The sequence below is a fragment of the Rhineura floridana genome, chromosome 14 (genome assembly GCF_030035675.1).
Source record: "Rhineura floridana isolate rRhiFlo1 chromosome 14, rRhiFlo1.hap2, whole genome shotgun sequence".
NCBI classification, from domain to species: Eukaryota; Metazoa; Chordata; class Lepidosauria; order Squamata; family Rhineuridae; genus Rhineura; species Rhineura floridana.
Genome location: NC_084493.1, coordinates 9,424,150 through 9,444,795, shown reverse-complemented (window position 1 = coordinate 9,444,795; position 20,646 = coordinate 9,424,150). Strand labels below are relative to the sequence as shown.

The window sequence follows — 20,646 nt, the reverse complement described above, 5'->3', positions numbered from 1 at the left end:
TGACCAGAGGTTCAAGCCCAAGAGAAAGGCATTGCCTCAAAAATCATCTGGAGACCCTGCTTGTCCAGAGAAGTGCTTGACTACAGGCAAGATCTCCTTGGGAGAAAAGGTCTCTTTGGGAATAAAGCTCTGGCTGAAGATAGTTGATAGGAGTCAGCTGAGGTTGGGAATGTGGTTCCAGCAACTCCAGCTCAAATACCCCAATGCTAGGCTGGAAGAGCTGCTGGAACAATGACTATGCACCAGTGTTGTTTCTGGCTTATTGGCTAACTGGCTCTTGACCCAGATTTGCCTCTTGACTTGTCCGTGCCCTGCTCAGAGCTTGGAAGATTACTTTTAAAAAGGAATAAATTACAATTACTGTTACATGGCCCCAAAAAGGAATACATTACCATTACAACTATTCTTAAAGGAATGGATTACTTTGCCGTTGCTCAAAAGTAATCGCTACAATTACACTTAAGCTACTTTTAAAAAAACCTAGAGTGCCTACAAAGTGCAGGCCTTGGTTGCTGCACACCCAAGTAGCCTAAAACAACATTAAAAATAAACATACGCACACAGAGGTAGTAGAATAATTCTTTTTATCCATAAGATAGCAGTGGTGGTCTCCCGGCTGGTAGGGGAGGCAGGGAGGGAGGCAGAGGCCACTACTCAGATCTTTGTGCATCAAACCAAGTGCAACACACACACACACACACTCAGCCAGCAAGCACAATCTCTCTCACTCAACCACCTCCCGGACCCTACCCTGCCACCATCTAAGGGACACCAACCCAAGTATTTATTTATTATTTATTTATTTATTTTATTTCATTTTTAAACCGCCCATAGCGAATAGCTCTCTGGGCGGTGTACAAAAGATTAAAAGTACAGAAATACAAAATATCACAATAAATAAACTGAAACAAAGAGATTTAAAATTGTAACATTAAACGCTTTAAAATGCCTGGGAGCATAGCCAGGTCTTAACCTGGCGCTGAAAAGATAGAAGCGTCGGCGCCAGGCGTATTTCTTCGGGGAGGCTATTCCACAATTCGGGGGCCACTACAGAAAAGGCCCTAGATTGAGTAACTGTCCTCCGGGCTTCCCGATGGGTTGGTACCCGGAGGAGGGCCTTAGACGCTGAGCGAAGTGACCGGGTCGGTTCATAGAGGGAGAGGCGTTCCACAAGATACTGCGGTCCCACGCCGTGTAAGGCTTTATAGGTCAAAACCAGCACCTTGAATCTGGCTCGGAAGCAAATAGGTAGCCAGTGCAAACGGGCCAGAACAGGTGTTATATGCGCTGACCGGCTGGTCCTCGTCAGCAGTCTGGCTGCTGCGTTTTGCACTAGCTGAAGCTTCCGAACTGTCTTCAAGGGCAGCCCTACGTAGAGCGCATTACAGTAATCCAACCTAGAAGTTACCAGAGCATGAACAACTGAGGCGAGGTCGAAGTAAACATTTTCCACTGAGATGCAAAAAAGTTAAAACACTGCAAATGCAGCAAAGTAGCCAGGAAGGGCAGCGGAGGCTGCTTTGTGTGCCAAGTGCAAACACAGTATTCACTCACACTCACACATGGTCATCTTTCACCTGCACAGTTCTTTATCTTCACTTTGCTGCTGCCTCCTGATCCTCCTTTATCCATGTTCTTGCCCTCCAGCTCCTTTCTCTCTCCACTCCATTCTTCACCACCGTCCATTTTTTAAAATAATTGTTTTCTCTACTCCACCCCGTCTCACTCTCCACCTCCTCCCTCATCGCCTCCTACCCACCCACAGAGCATGAGGGAAGAGCGAGGCTCCACAGAAGCCCAGCTTGAGGCACAAGATTTTCATCCACAAATCAGAGGAGCAGAAGACTTCCCCTGCTCCCCCCCCAAGTAATGCCCAAAGTAATGCTGGAAACATTGCAATTACTCCTCAAAAGTAATAAAATTACTCCTCGTTCTATTACAATCAAAATGTGAAGGAATTACCCACTCGTTCCTCAAAAAAGTAATGAATTACGAGTAATTAGTTTTTTGTAACTAATTACTTCCAAGCTCTGGTGTCACTAGACAGCAGATTCTGGTTATGCCTGGCTTCAATTTCAGGCTTGACTTACTCCTCATTTCCTCTCACACTCTTTCACTGATGTCCCAGTGAAAGAGAGAGCACAGACCCTGTGCGGCTGCTGGCTGTAAGAGGAACAGCCTTCCAAACCAAGAAGGGAGAAGACTGATATGAGGAATAGCTGGGCAAAAAATCTCCCAGCAGGAACCAAAGGTGAAAAAAGCTTTTGTAGACTCTGGACCCATCAGCACTATACATGTAATGCACCCTCATACTACTGTAAACAGTCATGACTTCACCCACAGAGTCTTGGGAACTGTAGTTTGTTAAGAGTGCTGAGAGTTGTTAGGATACCCCATCTTCCCCTCACAAAGCTGCAATTCCCAGAGTGGTTTAACAATAAATCCTTCTTCCCGGGGAGATCTGGGAATTGTAGCTCTGTGAGGGGCAATAGGAGTCTCCTGCGTTACTGTTGCACCCTTTATATGCCTTACAGTTGTTAAGTGTACTTCTGTAATTCTTTTGTACAGTTTTGATCACTCACAGAATGGCTGACATACAGTCCGTTAAAACAAACTAAAAGACATGAAACAAAAGGAAAAAGGGATGCAGAGGGAAGAGGAAACTGAGCAAAATCACATGCCAAATTCCTAAACAGTCATTCTTATTTGAGCTTTGGAATGGAAATGGTTTAGGGGCAGGAGGAGGCCTTCTAGCAAGGGTGTTGGGATGGTCCCTGCTTCCCATCTCTGAGGTGTTCTCATTCAGCATGCCTGTTGCTTGAAAACCTTCTCAGCACCCTAAGGGAGAAAAGAATGGCTGCAGGTGCTTAGGCACTGGAAACTGGTTGGTGCAGTTGTTCAAGAGAGGTATGAAGGAGCACGCCAGCTTTCTTGCCTGTGCCCCAGCAAGACCCATGGCTGATATTGTTATTATTTATTTATTTATTTAAGGCAATTATATACCGCTTAATCATTAGCTTTTCTAAGCGGTGTGCATAAACACAAACTAGACAGAGAATAAAACAACAACAATTCACCAAAAAGCAAACATACACTCGAACAGTGCTTTGCTAATTATCACCATCCTCATTTTTCCTAGCTGAAAAAACACTGCTCCTGGCAACTCTGAGGTCACTGGTTGAAATGTGGTTTTGTGTTACCACTGATGTGTCTGCCGCCCTGTAGTCCTTCAGGAGGGTTATAAATCAAATAAATAATCATAAATATTTTTCCAGTGCTCCAGTCAGCACTAAGTGACAATCTATAGTGCCACAGGGTGCATTGCAAGGTGGCTCCCAGCCGGAACTCATTTGAGCATTACTGGTGCCTGCTGTTGTGGACACCAGGGTCCCTTTGCACCAACCAGAGGACATGTTGCCAAGAGCAACATTCAAGCCAGAGCTGGTTCTGTCAACATGAAAGCCTAAGGATACTTTACTATAAGCCAGGTGTGGGGAGCCTGTGGCCCTCCAGATGTTGGATTCCAGCTCCTATCAGCCCCAGCCAGTATAGTCAAGGATGATGGGAGGTGTGGTCCAGCAACATCTGGAGGGCCACAGGTCTCCCACCGCTGCCGTAGACCTTGTGTGCATTTGCTTATTGTGATCAGAGTGAGGAGCAGTGATTGGAGCTCAGTGTCATTCTTGTTTGTCTTGCTTGCTTGCTTCTGATTTTTTTAAAGAAAGAATGCTGAAGGCCAGTACACATAATATCATGCTTAGACTGACAAAGTTCCTAGTCCTGTACAGTTTGTGCATGTTCCAAGGAGTGCTGAAACATTCAGTCCTCTAGAAAGTTTCTGCATAAGTAACATTCCATCCAGCGTATCACCGATGAAAATAGGGATTCACTTCTGGACTTGAAATACCCCTAGTCACATGCCAAGGATCACTGCCCAAGGGCCTTTCTCGAGTCACTCTCTCAAGCTGCTGAAGTCTCTTCTCTGCCTCTTGAAGGTTTCATTCATTGACTCTGCATCAGTCTGTCCTACGCTGGCTTCTGAAGTAAGGCAGGTGTGAGTAAATGGATGAATGTTAAATATCACAGTGGATCTGGCTGTACTAATAGCTACTGGCTATGACCTAAAGGCATTCGGCAGCATCGATTTTCTGAGTGGGTAAATGTTTCCTAAGAATGCAGGAGTGTCCTTCAGTTCCACCCAGATGGGTCCAGCTTCTGTAAGTGTTGAGTTTGGATGCTTGCAAAAGTCTCAATAGAGCCCACCACTGCCACCTCGACAATTGCATCCTCCTATTTCCCTTCCAGCCCCCCACTCCAAAGTCAGGAACTGCTACATTCGTGGATGACTTTCATGTGTAGTGAAGCAGGGATGAAAGGATCTGCCCATTTCGGTTCTCTCAAGTTTTTTATTTGACCAGTCTTAAATTCAGGTCTCCACCTTTCTCAACAATTAGTGATTTTTTTAAAAAAAATCTGCATGAAAACTCTTCAGAATTTTAGTGCTATTTTCTCCTAATAAGCACATTTTTATGCAGTTTTGACCAATGTTCACATTTCTCTTGATGCATTTTTATATGTAATTTTCACTAATATATTTTTATGCACACTTTCCTCTAATATATGCATTTTTGTAAACATTGGTTGCATTGCAAAATTCACATAAGTGCAAACTGTGAAGGATGTGTTTCGGTTCTCATGTTATTTTGTAAAGTGCAAATTTAATAAATTCTGCTTGAAATGAGAACTGGATTGAATTTTTCTCCCATCCCTAGTGGTGAGCCACTGAACTGACTGTTGTAGCATCTGCCTAAGTAGTTCGGTAGCTATATGCCCTGGACTTGCTCCACTCACCCAGGCTGTCCACTGGATCCTCCTGGAGAAGGAGGAGAATAAACAGGCTTAGCAGTTGTGCGAATGGCTTTGAAAAAGTCATTTGCAGGTGCAAGAGCCCCGATCTGGATCCCGACACTGGCATTGGGGGCTTTAACCCTATGCCCCCCCAGCTCCAATCCCAAACAGATTGTGCCTGCTATTTGCATTGGGGAGAAAGCCCTCCTTGGAGTGATCTAAATTGGGACTACAGCCCAGAGGTTAAAAGCCCCCCCTCCCAACCTTGCATGCCAGGGTCTTGATCCAGATCATACCCTCTGCACCTGCAATTGACTTTTGAAAGTCATTCACACAATTGATCTCTAGTTTGGCCCTCAGTGGAGAAGGAAGGCTTTTATTTCACAAGATCTATATACCATTTAATTGACAAAAACCTCTAACAGAGCAATCCTAAATGCTGAAAGCCAGTGTTACTTATGCTGCCGTAACTTTCACCATCACTAAGTTACACCTGTTCCAAACACTGCTCCAGAGATGTTTGCCTTGCACCACCCTTTCTGCCAGCATCGGTTCTGCTGGGTTGCCAGGCCACATGACTAAGCTGAAAAGGGTTTGAAATACATCTAAGTCTCTCCTTGGGGGGGGCACCCCTAAATGCCTTTTTTTGGGGACTTACATGGGCATACATTTCGCCAGCCGAACCAGGGTGAGGGACTTATGCCAGTGTAATCCCAGCTGAGCAAACCCCAAGATCTGCCGCACCCAAACTCCACCTAGCAGAACTTGGGTTTGGATTGCGCTGCAAACCATGTACATAAAGCAATCTAAAATATTCATTTAAAAATAAGCGCAGAAGTCCTCAGATGCTGGTGAAATGTACTACTGCTGAAATTGAGCTTGCCTGCCACAATGAACATGCCTATCCGCCTCTCCTCTCCTTATGGTCCTCCACAAAGTGTTCTGCGCACTGACTGTGCTGCACAGGGAATTTGTATCTGTCATCATCATCTTCCACGACAATAAGTCTGAAACCTGAGTTTTTGTTGACTAAGTTTCTTTCTAAGAGTGTGATCCCAATGCGATGGCCTCAAACAGCTTTTCTGCACCTGGACTCCTCCAGATACTGTTGGATTACAACTCCCATCATCCCTGAACACCAGCCATGCTAGCTGTGGCTGATGGGAGGTGGAGTTCAAAATGTTTGGAGGGCTCCAGCGTTGGGAAGTCTGGCCTGAAGAATCCGGCTATCTTCTACAGATATTTTTTTTTCTGTTTCATGTTACATAACCTTTCCTTGGGATGTTGTCCATTATTTGTCCATTTAAGGATGGCAACTGGCAGGGTCTCGCCCACCTGAGACGTGTTACAGATACAGATTTCTTTGTCTGCATTTATTAAATTGTTCCTCTCAAGACAAGCGAGACTTGTTTTCTGTCCATCTGTGGCAGAATCCCAAGTACAACCCAGGGGACAAAGGCAACTCATCTTTGCGCCCTTGGCTAAGAATCAACACTTGTACAAGGCTTGCAGGTTTTGGATGGTCCTCCGTTTTGATTAATATTTGCAGTACAGTTCATCCTGAGACTAGAAGATAAATATTTGTTCTAGGGCATTCTGCCTTTCATCTGTACTTGGAAAAGAATCCCTGCTGTTTCTTTCTCAGATAGGACTGGAATCCCACTAAGCAGAAGAAGAAACTCTTTGCTCCTGAGAATAATTTGAGGAATGTCACGATTCCTTCAGCAGACCAAAGGTGGATGAGATTGGGGTTCCCCAGTTCAGCCAAGAGCTGCAGTGATTGCTTAGGGGCAAAGTACTCAGCAGGCTATATCCAGGCTGTGCCAAATAAGGCCGTGTCTCTTCAAACTGAAGCCGGTAGGGCAAATCTGTCCATTTCAGTGGTCTGTTGGTTTTTCCAATCTTAAATTCAGTTCTCCACATTAGTTTGTGAATTATTATTTTTTATGGCCTCACAAAAATCCTTCAGCATACTAGTGTGAGTTTCTCCTGGTATACACATCTTTGTATGTACTTTTGCCTAGTATGCACATTACTGAAAAGCAATTTCCCTTCATATAAGGCCTTTTTGTATGCTATGTTCACATATATTTCTTTTGATGCACATTTGGCCCCAGTGGACACATTCTTGTACATATTACTTGGCTGGAGTGCTGAACTGCAAAATTCAGAGAACTGTGAATGTCAAAGAATGGCTCTGTTTCAGCTTGCATATTGTTCTGGAAAGTGTGAGATGGGTAGATTCACCTTTAAATTCAAACTGAGTTATATTTCTCCTCCATCCCTAGAACTGCATGTAGATTTTTCTGATGGAGGGCAAATTCAGCTTCTCTCTCCACCTTCACTCCTTTAATGACTAGGAATGGGATCCGTTGGCCGGTGCCAGTTCGAAAGCATTCCGTCGACTGAACAGGCTGGTATCGATTCGAGTTTGTTCCTTGTCCACAAGCCGCTGCTTTTACCAATCTGTTTTTTTCCCCTCGGGGAAAAAGTATTGATATTGGTATTTTGAAAGGAAATATGGATAAATTGAAGGAAATGCCGATAAAAATATTGATATTAATATCAATATTTTGATGCTGATTTTTTTTAAAAAAATCCATTTCCTAAAATAGCCACATAAAATCACTGCATAAAAATCTGATCCTCAATTATAGCGAATAAGCAAATTAATGAAAAATTTGGTACCAAATCTGAATTTATTTATTTATTTATTTATTGCATTTATATACCGCCCCATAGCCAAAGCTCTCTGGGTGGTTTACAACAGTTAAAAACATTAAAAACAAATATACAAATTTTAAAAACACATTTTTAAAAAAACAATTTAAAAACACATGTTAAAATGCCTGGAAGAAGAGGAAAGTCTTGACCTGGCACCAAAATGATAATAGTGTTGGTGCCCGGTGCACCTCGTCAGAAAAACCATTCCATAATTTGGGGGCCACCACTGAGAAGGCCCTCTCCCTTGTTGCCAGCCTCTGAGCTTCCCTCGGAGTAGGCACCCGGGGGAGGGACTTTGATGTTGAGCATAGTGTATGGGTGGGTTCATGTTGGTAGAGGCATTCTATCAGGTATTGTGGTCCCAAGCTGTGTAAGGCTTTATAGGTTAAAACCTTGAATTGAGCTCGGAAACATACAGGCAGCCAATACAAGTGGGCCAGAATCAGTTTTATATGCTTGAACCGTCTGGTCCCTGTTACCAATCTGGCCGCTGCATTTTGCACAAGCTGCAGTTTCCAAACCATCTTCAAAGGCAGCCCCATGTAGAGCACATTGCAGTAATCTAACTTGGAGGTTACCAGAGCATGGACAACTGAAGCCAGGTTATCTCTGTCCAGATAGGGGCATACCTGGGCCACCAACAAAAGTTGGTAGAAGGCACTCTGTGCCACCGAGGCTACCTGAGCCTCAAGTGACAGAGATGGTTCTAGGAGAACCCCCAAGCTACGAACCTGCTCCTTCAGGGGGAGTGCAATCCCATCCAGGACAGTTCGAACATCCACCATCTGGTCAGAAGAACCACCCACTAGCAGCATCTCAGCCTTGTCTGGATTGAGCCTCAGTTTATTAGCCCTCATCCAGTCCATTGTCGCAGCCAAGCACCGGTTCAGCACATTGACAGTCTCATCTGAAGAAGATGAAAAGGAGAAACAGAGCTGCGTGTCATCAGCATACTGATGGCAACGCACTCCAAAACTCTGGATGACCGCACCCAATGGTTTTATGTAGATGTTGAACAGCATGGGGGACAGAACTGTCCCCTACAGAACCCCATACTGGAGAGGCCAGGGTGCTGAGCAATGCTCCCCAAGCACCACCTTCTGGAGCCAACCTGCCAAGTAGGAGAGGAACCACCACCATGCAGTCCCTCCCACTCCCAACTCTGCCAGTCTTCCCAGAAGGATACCAAGGTCAATGGTGAATTACACTTTAAAAATGACTCAGAGAAGGGAAAGGAGTCAGCCCTAATGGGAGCCCTGTAAGGATGCAGGAGATTTAGTTCACATTTAAAGACAAATTTATCAAATTCGCACTTTCTGAAACAATGTGGGAACTGAAACACAGCCATCCTTCCAAATTTGCACTTATCTGAATTCTTTGATGTGGTTCTCTAATCAACGAATGTTTAGAAAATGCATATAATAGGGGGAAGTCTGTGTAATAAGGAATACATTAGGGAAAGTAATGTGTGCAAAAACTGCAAAAAAAGGGTTTATTAGGAAACATTGACACTAAAATGCTGGTGAATTTTCACGAACATTTTGCTGCAAATTGCTTCAGAAATGTGGAGAACTGAAGGCTGCAAAAATGAGAATCGGAAAGAACCACAGTCAAAAGATCCTTCCATCCTGGGGGAGCTGATGAGCCTCCATTAAATGACCAGACTCTAATTTTAAAACTGATCGGGGGCCTTCGTTCCCTTCCCACACAAAAAAAACTCAAGCAAACAGCCCAGCTATCTTCTCCAAGGTATTTACAATCTAAATTCTGTCTGTAGGGCAGGCAGTAGAGTGGGAGGAGAAAAGGTTACAAAAAGAGTGGGGACAGGACATGACTGGGAAAAACAAGTAGTGTGGTTTTGAGGTTTGAAACTGCATTATGCCAAGTCAGAGCTTTGGTTAATCCAGTTAGTACTTGTGGGCTCTGACTGGCAGAAGCTGTTCTTCAGGGGTCTTTAACAGCACCTGGGGCTCCTCCAGATAGAGTCATAGAATAGTAAGAGTTGGAAGGGGCCTATAAGGCCATTGAGTCCAACCCCCTGCTCTTTGCAGGAATCCAAGTTAAAGCATACCCGGCAGGTGGCTGTCTCTTGAATGCCTCCAGCGTTGGAAAGCCCACCACCTCCCTAGGTCGTTGGTTCCATTGTCGCACCACTCTAACAGTTAGGACATTTTTTCCTGATGTTCAGCCGAAATCTGGCTTCCTGTAACTTGAGCCCATTATTCTGTGTCCTGCACTCTGGGACAATTGAGAAGAGATCCTGGCCCTCCTCTGTGTGGCAATCAAAATGTGAAGGAATTACCCACTCGTTCCTCAACAAACTAATGAATTACTTCCAAGCTCTGCATCAGTATTACATAGACATTGCATGAGCATTACACTGTCTACATTATGTTCTGGTCGATTTGGCAATGTTCTGCACTTCACATACCAGTACATTTTTGCTATGAGTTAAGCATTTTAGTTAACGCAATCCTTTCTATGTCTTGGAGAATACAGGGATGTTCAGGGTTTGTTCAGGATTATCTTACAGAGTCCAAGCTGTACCATACATACCAGCACAGTCAGGGAAGACAGCTCCAAAGAGAAAAGGGTTCCGGCTGGCTACTAAACTATTAAAATATTATAAACCTTTATAGCTTTATAAAAGCATATGTTTCGCTTAGAATATATAGAATTCCCCATTATATATGTATGTAGAGAAGCACTAGTACCCCTAACTGAAGGCAAACTTGAACAGACAATTCCCAAGCCAGTTCCAGAAACCAAGGCCACTTGCAAAAGCAAAATCTGCAATCCTGCCCATCAGCTGTTTGAGAGTGAAGACTTGATTCAAAGGAACATAGGACGCGGCCTAATAATAATGAGTCAGGATGTTGGTCTATCTAACTCGCTGTTGTCTACATCAGGGATGGAAACATGCAGCCCTGCGGATGTTGTTAGACTGCAACCAGCATAGCCAATGGTCAGAGATGATGGGTGTTGTAGCCCAACAACATCTGTAGGGCCACAGACTCCCACCTCCGCCCTATCCTGACTGCCGCCAGCTCTCCAGAGTTGTGGGCAAGGGTTTTCCTCAGCCCCACCTGGAGGCGTGGGAGATTGAAACTGGGCCCTCCTGCATGTGCTTTGCCGCTAAAGTTTGGCTCTTTCGGACTTCCTTCCCCCTATCAATCAGCAGGATTCCATTCAGAGGTCAAGACATCACGTTCGACAAGCGTGTGTATAGAGGTGGTTAATGAAGTCCTCAAAGGTGTACCCCAGACCCCTGTACAAGATTCCAGGGCATGCATGGCTACTCAGACGGTTGAAGTCCAACATGCTTTGCAACATTTCAAGAGTGTTTTTCAGGTGTTTTGGTCGGCCACGGAAGCAGCCTTATATTGAACCAGGCCATTTCTCCATCTCGCTCAATATTGCCTCCAGCAACAGGCAGCTGTTCTCCAGTATTTTAGAGTAGGGTCTCTCCCCAGATCCTCCCTGCAGAGTTGCGGGGGGTTGACCCTGGGATCTTCTGCATGCAAAACAGATGCTCCACTACAGAGCAAAGGCCCTTCCCCTACAACTACTTTCAGCCCCAGCCAGCATGACCAATGGTCAAGGGCGATGGGAATCGTAGTCCAGCAACAACCGGAAGGCCACAGGTTTCCCACCCCTGCCCTACTGGCTCACTGCTTAGGGTCTGTGGATTTCTGGACTACTCTTAACACCACCATAAGCATGAGTGGCCACAGATGCTATCAAAATTGCTTGTGGGCTAGTTATGTTCTGCCCCCTTATACTGTGGGACATATTAATGTGCATATTGAAAATAGTGCCAGAACCCCTTTTTGTCATACCGATACCTTTTACAGGGATGCAACCGCGATGATTGTGCCACATCCGGCCCTGTCTATTCAAAAAACAAGGGGTGTTAAATGACAATTAACAGGCCGGGCAAGCAGGAACTGTTTTGCATGCAATCGTGAGCCTTCCCTTGCGCTGGAATGTAGTTTTACATGTTGTGCCTCCCTTATGAGGCTGCTCACAAGGATCTGCTGACACTAAATGTGCTTCAGGGTCAACCCATGCGCCTCCAAGTAAACGAAAGGAAAGTGTTTTATTTTTCTTAGCTGTATGCCCTTGCTCCTATTTCAGGGTCTCATAATAAGTATAAAACATTTTTTATGGATAAAAGATTTTTCTTTCTTTCTCGTTTTAGAAGGCAGAATTGGGAGTCCAAGTCAACTTCAGGGCCAATCGACGCATGACATTAAACGCATGGTTTCATGGGCAGAGGAGGCTGGCCTATTTGGGTGAGTGGGGCGCTGCCTCATCAAGCTCATAATGCCTTCAGCCAGCCCCTACCCGCCTGCCTTCTGACATACAGCCAATCCGGGGAGTGGCCCTGGCTGCCATCTTCCTCCTTAATCTCAGTGTTGCCCTTGCAGAACTCAGCAGGGAGGAGAATGGAGACAAAACTAGAATGAGTTGGCTCGGCCTGTCATTGGCTTTGGTGTCGCCTCCCTGCCTTCCCTACCAGTCCCAATGGGCACCGGCCACCACTGCTTGTGTGCACCTCTTTTGAACTTCAAATAGCAGCTGATGGGAGGAAGACTGATCAGGATTAGAAGGCTGTGCATGGAGTGGGAGTTTAACCCCTTCCTCCCATGCTGTAAGTCCTTCCTCTGCCAGAGACCAGGGGTGGTCATCGGGCTTCTAGCATGAGAGAGAAGCGTTAACTCCCCCTTCCCCTGCATGTGGTCCTGATCACTCCCTCCCCCAGCAGCTTCTATTTCCAGCTGTTGTTATTTTTTACACATGACATTTGGGGTTGGCCTTATTACTAGGCAGAAAGAGGCAATCGTCTCTGGTAGCCACGGGTGTAGCCATCCAGGGTCAGGGGGTCTTAGACCCCTTACTTTTTGGAGACCCAGGTCCCAGCATGGTCCCGGTGTCTCCAGGGACCTATGGGCCAATCAGCATGAAAGGGGAGTGTGTCAGTCACTGAGAAGAGTCTTCTAACTTACTTCCTTGCCGTTTCCTGCTGAATGAAGCCAATCGGAGTGAAAAGAGTGCCTATTAGTTCCTGCTTCAAACAGCCAAGTTGTGGAGAGTGAGAATTTTGTAACTGCAGAAGAAGAGACAGTGAATCCTGATGGGAGCATCCCATCTACATCATCAAGCAATTTGGTAGCAGCGGGAGATAAACATACAGGCACTGAATCCAGTAATTCAGGTAATATATTTGACAGTGAGAAAGGACAATCAAATGGTGACAGTGTGAGAGAAGCAGAAAGCAGCATCCAAGCCTGGCCAGATCATTCTCTTGGAAGGCTGTAGAATCTTAGAAGGGGACATGGCTGTGACTATCATGAAGGGACCTTGCACGTCTGCATTTGCCACTACTCTACTGCCAGTAGGAGATGCTGGGCAGGTGAGGCAGCAGCAGCAGACATTCCCCTCTGCTGGAGGGGGTGGCGGCCGATGGGTGGCGGCCAATGGAAAGGAGCAGGCCAGTGGAAGGGGGGTGAGGATGCAGGAGAGAGGAAGGAAGCAGTGGTGAGCAGGGAAGCAGCAGCTTGTCCCTTCGCAGGCAGGGATGGAAGACTCTCTCAAGTGTGTTTCTCTCCATGTCTCATTTTCCATTCTTTAGATCATTACTGCATCAGTTTCCTGGTTATTTTTTTTTTAAAGTCCTCACAGAAATTTGTCAACAGTTTAATACAAAAGTCTCCCACTGTTCACATTTTTGTATACACTTTTCCCTGATATACACATTGTTTGCAAGCAATTCCTCCTAATATAGTGCATTTTAATCTGTTATTTTTGCAAATGTATGCATTTTTATCCACACTTTAGCCCCTAATATACCCATTTTTATACACATTCTTTGCTTGGAGAACTGCATTGGAAAATTCTGGGAAGTGCAAATTTTGAAGCGTAGCTGTGTTTTCATTTGCGTATTGTTTCAGAAAGTGGGAATTAAGGAGGTTTGCATTAATATCCTAACCAAACAAAATTTCTACCACATCCCCTAGTCTCAGGTGGCCCGATGTCTTGTGTCAGCCCTGAGATGGAGCCAGGCTGATCTTCCTTCGCTGCAATTGACCCAGTGTCCCTTAGTCCTCTGGGTTCTGGGGGAGGCCTGAGCGTTGTCTTTCCAGTGAGTTCCCGGCAGCTTCTCCTTCTCTGGCTGATGAATGGGAGCCAAGCTGCTCTCCATTAAGTTCTATAAGGCCAGGAGTGCAACCTACTAGTCCGTTCTTGGTTCCTTGGCTGGTGGCAAACAGAGGCTAGAGTTTGCTTCCACCATTAAACTATGGAATTAACTCCCACAGGAGTCAGTGATGATCACCAGCTTGGATGGCTTTGAAAGAGGATTTGACAGATTCATGGAGGATAAGGCTATGAATGGTTATTAGCCATGATGGCTATGTTGGAGGCAGTATGCTTCCAAATACCACTTGCTAGAAATCGCAGAAGGAGAGAATGCTCTTGTGCTTAGATCCTGCTTTGGGGGATTCCCATAGTCATCTGCTTGGCCACTGTGAGAACAGGATGCTGGACTAGATGGGCCTTCGGTGTGATCCAAGAGGGCTCTTCTAATTTTAGTATGCTCTCCTGTCCAGTCGCAGGGCAATTTCTACTGTCCTTTCAAAGTCATAATAATAAAAGTAGCGAATAGAAGGAGTATGAAATTGTCCACCTGAAAAAAAGCTGCTAAAGTTACAGTAGGTCACTTTGATTTTTTGTGTTCTGTTAATATTTGTCATGACTTTGAAATTGAATTTTGAATTGTTTTATGAAAGTTAATTACAGCTGCACAGTAACTCAGAGCAGGGCTTTCAGTGTGGCTGCCCCGGTTCTATGGAATAACTTTTCTGTTGAGATACAATAGGCACCCATTATCTGCACCTTCTGGAAACAATTTTTGGATTGAAGACATTTTTGCTCTGATGGGCTTTTCTAGCTGGATGAATAAGTCTCCACCATATTGTGTCTCCCGCCCCCAATATATCTGGATTTTTGGTATGTTTTTGTTTGTTATTTGTATTGTACATCGCCATGAGATGTTTGTGCAGAAGGTGATTAATATATTCATAAGAAGAAGAATTATTTAATAAAAATATAGGATGGTATCCAGTGCTAGTCCTACTCCAAATAAACCCACTGACATTAATGGCTCATTAATTTCAACAGGTCTGCTCTGAGTAGGGATGAGTGAGAAATTCAATTCAATTCCCATTTAAAGGTGAATTTATCAAATTTGTATTTTTGAAACAATATGGCAACCGAAAAACAGCCATTCTTTGAAATCTGCACTTATCTGAATTTTGTGATGCAGTTCTCCAACCATGCAATGTTTACAAAATATATGCTTACAAAAGCATATATGCATACATTAGGGGAATGTGGGCATGAAAATGAATATATTAGTGAACATAACGTACAAAAATGCATTGCAGGAGGAGAAATTGCTTGCAAAAATCTGTACATTAGTCAAAATTGTGACTAACGCAAAAATGTGTTTGTTAGGAGAAATTTCCACTAAAATACTGAACAATTTTCATGATGGTTTTTTTTAATTGCAAATTGCTGACGGACCATTCCATCCCTAACTCTGAGTAGGATGTAGTTAGTACAACCCATCATTATTATTTTTTAGTGATATCCCCGAAGGAGGAGAGATCTATGTGAAAGAGTAACTTATTGCGCGCACACACACACACCCTCACCCTCTGAACTTATTTTCCACAGAAACAAGAAAGCTGGCAACCATCATGTGTGGCAGGTGAATTGTTCATTACTGTTGGCCCAAGTCTACTGGACTCTATATCGAGCCTCAGTGACATCTGCAGTATTCATGACTAAGGAAACACTGGAGGATGTGGAAATGTGTAGGTGTATGAATGTGTGTGTCGTGGTGCCAGAAATATTTCCTGCCATTTCCTCGGGAAGAAAGAGAAATCAAGGCCACCTGTACGCTTTCCTTCTTTTGTTCTTAGATGAGATCGGGTCGATATGTTTGTGCTGGTGACTTATTTTGATGACGCTGTTTTTGGTGGTCTGCTGTCATTACCTTGCTCTCAGTGGTGTTCCTGAACAAAATGGAATCACTGATACGCTGCTGGTGGAATACCACTAATTCTCCTTGAAATCTAGTGTAGTTGCTGCTGATGCTCAAATGTTTACACAGGACCAACCAAAAGAAGAAAAAGAAATCCCCGAGAGGGTCTGTTTGTTGAGCAGTCACCCTTATGTGTTTGCATAAAGCTTTCACAGATGTTAGACTATGTCTGGTCTCTATTGAGCATTCATTCCTATTTGTTTCGAATTCATCCTGATTTGCTTGTGGGGTGTTTACACATCTTTCTGCTAGTATTTGTTAATCCTACACATTCCAATACATCTCCTTGTCACTTTCCTAACTGTAAAAAAGCAGAGCTTGGAAAAGTTACTTTTTTGAACTACAACTCCCATCAGCCCAATCCAGTGGCCATGCTGGCTGGGGCAGATGGGAGTTGTAGTTCAAAAAAGTAACTTTTCCAAGCTCTGTAAAAAAGTCCATTACTTTGGGTGTGTGTATTTGTTTAGCAGGTTTGTTGTGCTAGGGTGAGAGAGCACTTTCATCTACTTGAATTGCACGAGCCTAAATTTGCAGTATGTGCTTGAATCCCACAAAATAGTGATACTCTGAAGGCACCCAGCGGCTGTCAATATATTTGCAGAGTTTAGGACGGTGCCTAAACCTTTGGCAGTTGCCTAGCTTGCTTCCGTGGTTGGCTAGAGATGGGGGAGCAATTTTATTTTATTTCCATCTGATTGCAAAACACCTAATTCACTCTTCTCAAACCAATATACCAGGGGTGGGGAACCTTTCTAACAGGTGGGCGGGGCAACCCCTCTGTCAATCATCTGGCATTATGATGTCAGATGATTGACAGGTGGGTAGTCCCACCCACCTGTCAGCATCCCTTGCGAGGGTTCCTGTGGTTAGGAACCACAGCATAAAGGGCCTTGCCACCCCTATGCTTTGCAAGCCTCCCTTCCACTTCCAATGTTGGCGGTGGAAAGTTGCTGTCTAGAGCAGCTCCCAAAACCCTTTGCAAGACTCCCCGTGCTTTTAATTCAGCTTCCAGTGTTGGAGGGGGAAAGGAGAAGTGCAGAGTCACTCACAAAAAGCAGTGCTGAGAGGGAGAGGCAGTTGCCATTGAATGGAAACTGCTTCTTACTCCTGGAGCAAGGCACTCCTTAAGCAAGCGAGCATGACTTGCTCCAGCAAAGGAACCATCAGAAGACCACATTCAGCTCCTGATTGTTCCTTTGAAGCCCCGCCTTTACCCACCCCACACTGGATGTCATCTATGGCGCCAGATCTATGACAGGTAGAGATGGGATCCATTAGCCGGTGCCGGTTCAAAAGCATTCCATCGACCTTGTTGTTGTTGGTATGTGCCTTCAAGTCAACCATGACTTATGCTGACCCTATGAATCAGCGACCTCTAATAGCATCTTCCATTGACCTAACAGGCCAATATTGATTAGAGCAGTCTTTCCCCACCTTTGGGTCCCCAGATGTTGGTGGACTACAACTCCCATGAGCTCCCATGAACGGTCAGACATGATGGGAACTGTAGTCCAGCAACATCTGGGGAACCAAAGGTGGGGAAAGGCTGGATTAGAATTCATCCTTTGTCCACTAGCTGTTACTTTTACTGATCCATTTTTCCCTTCAAAAAAATGTTGATATTAATATTGATATTTTGAAAGGAAATATTGATAAATGAAAGGAAATATTGATAAAATTATTATTCTTAATATCAACATTTTAAAGGCAGATTTTTTTTAAAAAAATCCATTTTTGAAAATAGCCGCAGAAAATCTCTGCATAAAAGTCCAATCTGCAACGATAACGAATAAGCAAATTAATGGGAAATTTGGTATCAAATCCTAATTGGGCAGAATTCTGGCACATCCCTAATGGCAGGTGGACGTGACTTCCCAAAAACAGCCTAGCAGAACATATGGGGAGGCCAAATGGGGGGCTGGAGGTTCCCCACCCCTGCAATATGCAAACTGAAATACAGCTAGCCTTTTACATTTGCACTTCTTGAAATTGTGCGATGCAGTTTTCCAATCATGTGTACAAAAATGCATATATTAGTGAAAATAGCATACAACAATGCATTTGGATAGGACAGTTACTTGCAAAAATGTGTATATTAGTCAGAACTGTGTAAAAAGTTCTTAGGAGAAATTTGCTCTATGTGCGGACAAATTTTCATGAGGATTAAAAAAATGGCAGATTTATGGAGAAATATGGAGAACTGAATTTAAGACTGGAAGAACGAGAAAAACCAAGATTGACAGATTCATCCATCGCTAGGCTGGGCCAGCCCTGCATCAGGGTATTCAGTACCCATGATAGGGAAGTGACTAAGCAAGATTCTTAGTCCATTCTGGTGGTATGAACTGTAATAGTCTCATAAACCCATTTAACTACTTAAGTCTTGGATGACTGGTTCAATCAACTTGACAGACTGGAGAGTACAATTGTTCCATCATAAATGATCATATTCCAGCATCATCACTCAGTGTTTTATTGTTTAATTGCAAAGCAGTCTTAGTTAATATATATGTGCCACTGACCTCCTGACCTAAACTGACTTGTTAGCACATTTCTGCAACGGTAACAAAAAAAATGAACAGGATATGTGAATTCAAATGTCAAAATATTCATAGAATCATAGAATAGTAGAGTTGGAAGGGGCCTATAAGGCCATCAAGTCCAACCCCCTGCTCAATGCAGGAAGCCAAATCAAAGCATTCCCAACAGATGGCTGTCCAGCTGCCTCTTGAAGGCCTCCAGTGTCGGAGAGCTAACTACCTCTCTAGGTATTTGGTTCCATTGTTGTATGGCTCTAACAGTTAGGAAGTTTTTTCTGATGTCCAGTAGAAATCTGGCTTCCCGCAACTTGAGATTATTCCATGTCCTGCACTCTGGGACGATTGAGAAGAGATCCCGGCCCTCCTCTATGTGACAACCTTTCATGTATTTGAAGAGTGCTATCATATCTCCCCTCAGTCTTCTCTTCTCCAGGCTAAACATGCCCAGTTCTTTCAGTCTCTCCTCATAGGGCTTTGTTTCCAGCCCCTTGATCATCCTTGTTGCCCTCCTCTGAACCTGTTCCAGTTTGTCTGCATCCTTCTTGAAGTGCGGAGACCAGAACTGGATGCAGTATTCAAGATGATTCATGTGTGTGTGTGTGTGTGTGTTTCAGATAAAGAACGACTTGGATATAAATTCAACATCAGAATATTCAGTGCCCATGATATTTATGTATGTATTTAATTCAAGCTAAAAATATTAAATAATTGTTCATTTAGATTAATCAATTTCAAAACTTTTGACTAAAAAGGTGCCCAAATTAATTGGGAAGGAGATCTTATAGATATAACTTAAAATACAAATTTAGAAAAACTGCAGATGGCAAGCACCATAATGAAGGAGCTATTCTAGTTGGCCAGCTAATTTCCAGTGAGTGCTTTAGAAAATGAGTTACCGGTGCTGGCAAATTAAAAATAGGGAGCCATGCTAGATCAATTGTGCCCAGGATGACAAAGAAGCTGTGGGTGGCTGCCATCGTCAAAAATGACTTCGGAGGTCATTTTCAAGGCCACATATCACTGCACAGAACAGGCTAGGCTATTTTCAGGGAAAGTGTCACAGCTTTGAAAATAATTAACTGATTTGGACATGCTATGCACACTATGTCATTCCAGCCCTCGTCGCCTATCACCCTTCAAAGATAGATTTCCTGTGCTTTTATATGTTTGGTAGCACATCTCCTTATTCTGATGCTTGTGTATCGTTTGTCCAAACCTGTTCATTATTCTCAGAGCGGTGACATTTTCCCCAAAAGTAGGAAACATCATAAAATAATGTAAACCACACATCAAAAAACAGAACCCGGAAGCGTTCATTAAAAATAACAAAAACCAGAAATTGCAAACAATCCAGCAGTCAGTACCTTTCAGCCAGGACCATAGGCTTGAGAACATAGGTATGTCTTGAGCTGACACCTGAAAGTCCTTAATGTAGGAGGCAATTGGACCTCTGTTTATGAGCTGTACTAAAGTAGTTCTACTTTCCTGTAGTGCATGCTTGCTTGAATTTGTGCATTGCAATTGCTGATGACTGGCTGTCTGTGGACAGGGAGGGACCCAAGAGGCATGTAGGAACTGTACGGTAATTTCATGCGCTGCCATGTGCTGAGTGGTCATGCAAAATAACCTTTATTAATTGATATGAAAACGACAGCTTGGAGTGTGAGGTTAACGGCACATTTCTGAGAGAGTGCATTCCTGCTGTAATTCAGGACTGCTTCTTCTCATAATGTGAGAACGAAATGTTTGTTGCATCCCGGCCATTAATAATTATGTGAATATCAACAGCAGGTTGTTATTTTAAGTGGCTTTCCATTAAAGTATTGGAAAAGGAAAAAACACACCATGCAGTTCCAAGATATTGTTTTGACTTATTCAATCCAAAAATTAATAAATGAATTAATTACACCACGCAGTTGTCTGAAATAATTTATCTATTCTTAATTCAAACAACATCACTTACCCCCCCCCACATTTCTACTATATTTAGAATTGTTCTTAACAACTTTGCCTCTGTTGCTGACGTTTTTTGCAGACTTCCTGATTACACAAAAAAGTGGGCTGACGCAAACATGGCTAAATTTGTTTGGAAGGGACCAAATATCATCTAGTTCAACCCCTGTCTAAAGGCAGAACTATTCCTCCTCCACACCAGCCTTTTGCCATCCATATGTGCTTCCTAAATCAGTGGATGGACAGACTTTAGCTGGATCCAATTTGTCCACCAACCAGACCCAAAACATTGATAGGGATGGAGTCAGATGCAAAACAGGGTGGAGCCAATAATTGCTGCTTCCCATGAGCCTTACATTGGGATAACGTGGATATACAGGTACCAATCTACACCCGAGCTGCAACAGATCAAGGATTCAAACGCATAACTCTAAACTGAACATCAGCACAGCACAGCCACCTGGTTCAAAG

The 20,646-nt window shown here is 43.9% G+C and overlaps 1 long non-coding RNA gene across 1 annotated transcript; it reads left to right on the top strand.

Annotated features, from left to right (window-relative positions):
• The first annotated feature begins 3,968 nt into the window (after window positions 1-3,968).
• Window positions 3,969-20,339, top strand: LOC133370016 (uncharacterized). The gene is made up of 4 exons (XR_009759053.1): window positions 3,969-4,043; window positions 11,774-11,867; window positions 12,609-12,790; window positions 20,258-20,339. It is a non-coding gene; the product is annotated as an uncharacterized LOC133370016 (long non-coding RNA).
• The last annotated feature ends 307 nt before the right edge of the window (window positions 20,340-20,646 follow it).